The 7,377-nt window shown below is 33.8% G+C and overlaps 1 long non-coding RNA gene across 1 annotated transcript; it reads left to right on the top strand.

Annotated features, from left to right (window-relative positions):
* The first annotated feature begins 3,988 nt into the window (after positions 1-3,988).
* On the top strand, positions 3,989-4,950 carry LOC109209797. Its single transcript, XR_002065425.1, has 2 exons — positions 3,989-4,081; positions 4,570-4,950. It is a non-coding gene; the product is annotated as an uncharacterized LOC109209797 (long non-coding RNA).
* The last annotated feature ends 2,427 nt before the right edge of the window (positions 4,951-7,377 follow it).

The following is a 7,377-nucleotide window of genomic DNA, read 5'->3' as shown; positions in this document are numbered from 1 at the left end:
AGGCCAGAATATCACCAGGCCCCTTAAATCACTTAATTTCGTCAAATTAGGGGCCTGTGCGGACTTGAGCCCAAGTCCATGTTCTTGTTTGCCTTCGCTCTGGGCCTGTCCTGCAGCCCAATTTGGACAGCTTTACAAACAAAGCTGAAGCTGAAAACCTTAATTTGTTGGGTCAAATTTGAAATGCAAGCTTTGGGGCCTTTCAAGTTAGGTAGCGAATTTAAATTAAGAGGTTTTCCTCTTGTTTAAGTTCGGACTTGAACTTGAGGCCCGAGTTTTGTAGTGTTAAGTAATTAGGCCTTCTAGAGACAACACTTAATAGAAAATCATAGTTCCTTTAGGTTGGCCTTTAAAATAAATTGATGTGTGCCGCGCCAAACAAAAATTCATAAATTGCGTTGCACTCCTCCACAATTTAAGGTGTCAACCAAAAATCTGAACTTTGAAAAAATCTATCTATATAGAATAGGAGAAGCAAGTTACTGTGATGATGCCAAGTGTCACAATAAAAATTTAACAATTGTCAAATTTTAGGAAATAATTAGTGAAGTTGGTTAATAATTAGTTACTTTTTTTGAATTTGAAATTTAAAATAAATAAATAACTATATATTTTTTAAAAAGACTATTGAAAAGGAAAAATATATAAATATAAAACTTCAATGTAGAGATATATTAAATGATAAGGCTAATTTTTTTTTGAGATGAGAAAGATTTTGAATAATAATTCATATGGTCATGCTATATGCTATATGGATAAGATAAAGCTAATGACAAAAACATAAACAATAATTTCAAGAAATAAATAAAATAGACAAAGTTATAAAATTAAACTGCCATATTTAATATAACCAGGAAGAAGAATCCGATTTAATTTTTTATTGAAAATATTATAAATATAATAAGTACTACAATTATTAGTAGATTTATGACATATATTAAAAAAACTTCTCTATCGTAACGACCCGGCCGGTCGTTTCGAGAGTTACAGCCCCGTTTCCCCATTTTCTACTTTGTTTGTGTTCTAAAGCTGTATTTTGATTTACCGGGTCAGTTGGTTCGGGTCGTGAGTAGTTTTGGAGTGAATGGAGACTTAGTCTCTTATGTGAAGGATTAAGTTGGAAAAGTTGACCGGATGTTGACTTATGTGTAAACGACTCGGATTTGAATTTTGATGATTCCGTTAGGTGATTTTGTAGTTAGGAGCGCGTCCGGAATGTGATTTGGAGGTATGTGGTAGAATTAGGCTTGAATTGGCGAAAGTTAGAATTTTGGCGATTTTGGTCGGCATTGAAAATTTTGATATCGGGGTCGGAATTGGATTTTGGAAGTTGGAATAGGTTCGTGGTGTCATTTTTGACTTGTGTGCAAAATTGAGGTCATTCGGACGTGGTTTAGCGGGTTTCGGCATCGTTTGTGAAATTCGGAAGTTTAGAAGTTCTTAGGCTTGAATCCGAGTGTAATTTGGTGTTTTGATGCTGCTTTGAGTGATTCGAAGGTTCGACTAAGTTTGTATGATGTTATGGGATGTGTTGGTATGTTTGGTTGATGTCCCGAGGGCCTCGGTGAGTTTCAGGTGGTTAGCTGATCATTTTTGGCTTTAGAAGTTGGCAGATTTTCTGGTATTGTGTTGCAGAGTTTTTCTTCATCGCGTTCGCGAGAGGGCAGTCACGTTCGCGAATGGTTATATGAGCTGAGGAATTTTGTTCTTCGCATCCACGAAGAGGAGGACGCGAACGCGAAGGTTTGGTCCGAGTGTGCAGCGCGAACGCGTAAGAAGGGCCGTATTTGTGAAGAGAAATAGAGGTAGCTGGGGACCGCAGGTCGTTCATCTACGCGTTCGCGAGGAATGCGTCGCGTTCGCGATTTGTTGAGCTGGTTAAGGTACGCGTTCACGAGTGGTGGATCGCGTTCGCGTTGAAGGAAATTTCCGGTATGAGGCAGTTGTGCTTCGCGAACGCGAGGGTACTACCACGTTTGCGAAGAAGGACATCTGGGCAGTATGAAAAGGTTCAAAATCGAGGGTTCCTGAATTTTTTCATATTTCTAACATTTTTGAGCTCGGGTTAGAGATTTATAAGAGGATTTTGAAGGAGATTCTTGAGGTAAGTTCTTAGTGATCATTTCTACTCAATAATTATGTTTCCCACTGATTTTCCCACTTATTTGGTATGTTTTTGAGGTGTAATTTGGGGTTTGAGGCTTGGGAATTTGAGAGATGATTTTGGGGATTTGAATGGCCATTTGGTGTCGGATTTTGATAAATTTGATATGGGTAGACTCGTGAGTGAATGGGCTTTCTAGTTTGTGACTATTGTCGGGTTTCCGAGACGTGGGCCCGGGGCCCGAGTTTGAGCCAATTTCAGGTTTTGAGTCTAATTTAGTATTTTTTCTTGTGAAATTGATTCCTTTAGCATGTATTAATGGTAATGTACTGCTTGTTCTATTAAAAAGGAAGTAGTATCAAAATATTAAGCCAATTGACAAGTTAATAAAAAGTCACATTAGTAAATGTATAGCACTAGCTACTTGCTAATTTAATAAAGAATAAACAAGGAACAAATATTTTATTTGATTACTATATGATGTGTATCCTTTGATTTTGTATAGATTTTATTATATTTTTGCACACTATATTAAATAATAAAATAATAACTAATATCTATTAAAATAATACGATGTATTAGATCATAATTTTATAATCAATATTCTGTCAAATTATCTGCGTATCTCACGGGTTCTAACACTAGTATTTTAGATAGCAATGGTTTTAGGATACGCAGAAGTAAGACTAAATATATACACTTCAAGTTTAGTCGGTATGAGTAGAGCGAATTTGAGATAAGACCATAAAGAGTCGCGGTACTAAAATTCAAACAATTTAAATATCTAGGCTCGTTATTTCAAGAGAATGAATATAAACGAAGATGTTACTCATTGAATTATAAGACGTTAGAATAGAAAAGTGCTATTGGATGTTTTTTGATAGAAGGATGATTATCAAAGTGAATAAGTTTACATAACAATTATTCCGTCCGTTTCATATTAAATGAGGTACTTTCCTTTTTAGTCTGTTCCAAAATAAATGACACATTTCTAAATTTGGAAATAATTCAACTTTAAACTCTACATTTACCCTTTTTGCCCTTAATGAGAAGCTTTTATAGCCACACAAATGGCATGGCCCCACAAACCTTTTACCCCTTAAGCTTTTAAGACCACAACTTTTAAAAGTCTTCTTCTTTTTTCTTAAACTCCGTGCCGAGTCAAACTACCTCAAATAATATGAAACGGAGGGAGTATAAGACTGACAATGTTATATTGTAAAGTGTGTTATATGGTAGAAAGCGTTGGACCGCAAACGTTTAACATATCCACAAGACGAGTATTGTAGATACACAAATACTAATATGGATGTGCGATTATAGAAGATTAGACAAGATAAAAATTATCATATTCACTAGAGGTGCAAGTAACACGTATTGAGAATAAAATAAGAGGTCATTTGAGATGGTTTGGTAATAACTTGTGTCAACCTACAGATGTACCGGTCTATATGTGTGAACGAAAAAAGTAAATTGCAAAATATATGGACATAAATTTCTTTTATTTTCATAATATTAGGATTTTGAATTTCAACAAATAATGTTAGTAATTATATAAATGTGTTATATTTTATTTAATCAAGGATATTTAGCAATTTGAATATTAAATGGATTATTTTAATAACTTTATTTGAATTTGTTCAATTATGTTTAAGTATGTTTTATTATTAAATTAGTTCTATTTCCCAAATTTTCTTTTATTTAAATAGTTAAAAGGAAATATAAAAGGGAAAATAGAGAAAAGAAAAATATTAAAAAGACAATATTGGCCACCATCTTCCTAGGATTTCAACTGCACATTAGGGGGTAATTTCGATATTAGACTGAAAATTATAGAACCGGGCAAAATTCCCTCTCTTTTTTCCCTTTTCTTTCAAATGGTACAATTAGTTCCCTCTCTCACAAATCTTTTAGCAGCGCTCGATGCTCTCTTCATCTTGTCTACGAAGCCAGTGGGGCGCAATCCAAAGAACAAAGGTTCGTACTTTTTCATACTCTTTCTTATTTCTATATGCTCTATATTGTCTTTTCTAACTTTCCGATATAGGGTTCCTAACCAGAATTGTTTTGGATCTTGAGTTATATTTATTTCAATTGTTGTGTACATTCCTTTATTTCGAGGTCCAATTGAAAATCTTACCCTTTAAAGAGTCATTGTTTTTGGTAAAATGAGTGTGCTTTTGAGAAAAGAGTCTATAGTAAGAGATTGTCTATATGTATTAGGTGGTGTCTTGTTATTTTCCCCCTTTTATGGGGTTTGATAATTATATTCTTTGGATGGCTAATTTTATACACTGCAAGAATATTTTAAGTAAATACTTTGCAAATTTTGAGAATATTTTGTTCTTTAATTAGAAAGGACATCAAATGAGTTCTGTTGTATGTGTGCAACTACTGCATCCTTGTATATCAGGGACGGTTGGAAATATGAGTACAATTACATGAACTTTAGGTGATTTTTGTAGATATTTACCCACTGAATCAAAGGACATTCTAGCGCAATGAATCGATCATCCAGGATTTGAGCTAATTGCCATGGTAAAGCACCCCTTGTGGTTTGTTTACTTCTACAGATGTATTTGGAGTTTGTTTATCAAAAGTTGTTTTAATAGTACTTTTGAGCAACTTTAGCTATGAATTGATTGCTGGACCAATATTAACAAAGATTACTGGACTGAGTAAAAGCTATTCGATGACTAGTCAGAGTAAGTGCTACAGATCATATTAAGTACTTCCTTTGTTCCAGATCATATATGTGTTTGTATAATTTAGTTTGTAATGTTTGTTACTATAGATATTTGTAATGGAATTAGAGTTACTAATTTAGTAAACAATTATTTATTGAATCCTAGAATTAAAATTTTTAAATAGGTATTGTGGCAGTTTATAACTGCCACTTGTTAATTTTTTTTAAAGATTGAGATCAAATTGTGGGGGTTATAAACCCCATAAATTAATTTTTTTTAAACGTTAAGATCATATTATGGGGGTTAAAAATTGCCGCTAATTGCTTTTTAAAACTGCCACAAATTAATATTTATTTTGTGGCGGTCGGCGAGGAGGTTTTAAAAAACTGCCGCAGAAATGCTTGTGGCGAACATATATGTGGCATTTTTTCAAACCGCCATAATTCATTTTGTGGGGGTCGAAAACTGCCACTAATCGCCCAAAAAACCCCCATAGAATGAGACTTTTTTTGTAGTGTCTTGAATAAAACAAATTAAAAGAAAAGGAAAAAAGAGAGTAGAAGTCAGCTTAATGTAAAGTTTTATATGTTATTCTTTCATAAGCAATCTCAATATTATATAGCCATTAGCTAACTTGATAATTAAAAAGATGTTCTAAAATTATATTTGGAACAACAATATAACACGAATTAATTGTCCAATATCATCCGTCAATCATATAGGTGAATTAGGCATTTTTGTTAGATTAAACACACAACAATAACATACCCAATATATTCTCACAAGCTTTCGGAAAGGCAATGTGTAGGGGTATTCATGGTTCGGTTTGGATCGGTTTTTCCCTAAAAAGAAACCAAATCAAGTAAGTCGGTTTTTCAAATATTAGAACCAAATCAAACCAATTAATTAAGTCGGTTGTTTCTCGATTCGGTTTATGCCGGGTTTTGTTGATTTTTCGGCTTTTTCGGTTATTTGTCGGGTTTTTCTTCAATATAAGATATACACTGCCAAACACATATCCGGCGACCACATTTTCAACGTAACACTATCGATCAATTGCCCTTTGAGAAATCTATTATTTACCAAGATATATTGATGATAACTGAATCAAATAGTGATGAATAATTTAAGGACTCGATTAAAAATATATTATTTTTAACACGAAATGGATTCTTGCACTTAACAAAAGAAAACTACCGATCAAACTAGAATGTAAAGGTAAAGAACTATACTAAAAGTGCAAATTATTAACATTTACCATTAAATTTTTAAAATTTTGTATAAAAATATACATATATATCGGTGTAATAATAAATTTGAAATAACTACTCCTATAATCGGTTTGGTTCGGTTTTTTTCGGTTTTTTTTTCTGATTAAGACCAAAACCAAATCAAATTTGATCGGTTTTAAAAATTCAAAACTAAAACCAAACCAAAAAAAAGTATCGGTTTGGTTTGGTTTTCGATGTGGTTTGATTTTTTAGGTTTTTATGAACACCCCTAGTAGTGTGTGTGCGGACCTTACCCCTATCTAATGCAGGTAGAGAAGTTGTTTCCATTAGACCCTCGGCTCAGAATCGTACGGAGGAAGAGAAGAGGGAAAATGTCACGACCCCAACGTCGTGATGGCACCAAGTCTCTAAGACTAGGTAAGCCTAGCATTCATGGAGAATTTAACTAAAATAGTATTAAAACTTGTAATAAAACTTTCAATTTAACCAATAGAACAAAAGGACTCCGCAACACAACTGAACATAACTCTCAAAATCTAGTGATACCGAGTCACAAGCTCTACACAAATGTATTGAACATCATTATACAACAGTATCTAAAGGAAAAGAGAATGAAATAGAATTAGATAGAGGGTTACTCCGAGGCCTATGAACGCTAGCAGGTCTACCTTAAAGTCTCTGGTCCAAGCAGTGGCGGATGCACATGGGCACTTGTGGGTGCTTAAGCACCCATTAACTTTGACCATATTTAGTAAATTTACATAGGTAATTATACAAATAGTTAGATAAATATTGAGTGAGTACCCACAAGTAAATTCATTTTTGCTCTTCTTCTGACGTCTTTATCGGCGAGCACCCATAACTTTAAAATCCTGGATCCGCCACTGGGTCCAAGCGCAACTCACTGATGCCTAAGCTGGTATGAAGTACCTAGATCTGCACAAAAAGATGTGCACAAGTGTAGTATTAATACGTACAATGGCACCCAGTAAGTATCAAGCCTAATCTCGGTAGAGTAGTGACGAGGTCGGGTTAAGACACCTACTGGAATAAATAAAGAAACCGAACACGTGTAGCATAGTATGATAATGAAAACAAGGAAAATGATATAAGGAAGAAATATAACAAGAATAGCTACACTAAGACCAAAGTCAGATTCAAGATTAAAACTTTATGGGTTCAACTTTAAATTTTTTTAATATTGAACCCATTATTAAAGTTATGGGTTCATATCTATTATTTTTTCAATTATAATAAATTTTTATGCATAAATTTTTATTTCGTATTGAAGTTATGGATTCAATTGAACCCGTAACTGCCACACGGCAACCGCCCGTAACTGAGACTAAGGCAA

Source organism: Nicotiana attenuata, unplaced genomic scaffold (assembly GCF_001879085.1).
Source record: "Nicotiana attenuata strain UT unplaced genomic scaffold, NIATTr2, whole genome shotgun sequence".
In the NCBI taxonomy this organism is placed as follows: domain Eukaryota; kingdom Viridiplantae; phylum Streptophyta; class Magnoliopsida; order Solanales; family Solanaceae; genus Nicotiana; species Nicotiana attenuata.
Note: the sequence above shows the minus strand (reverse complement) of the source record. Positions and strands in the feature narration are given on the sequence as shown.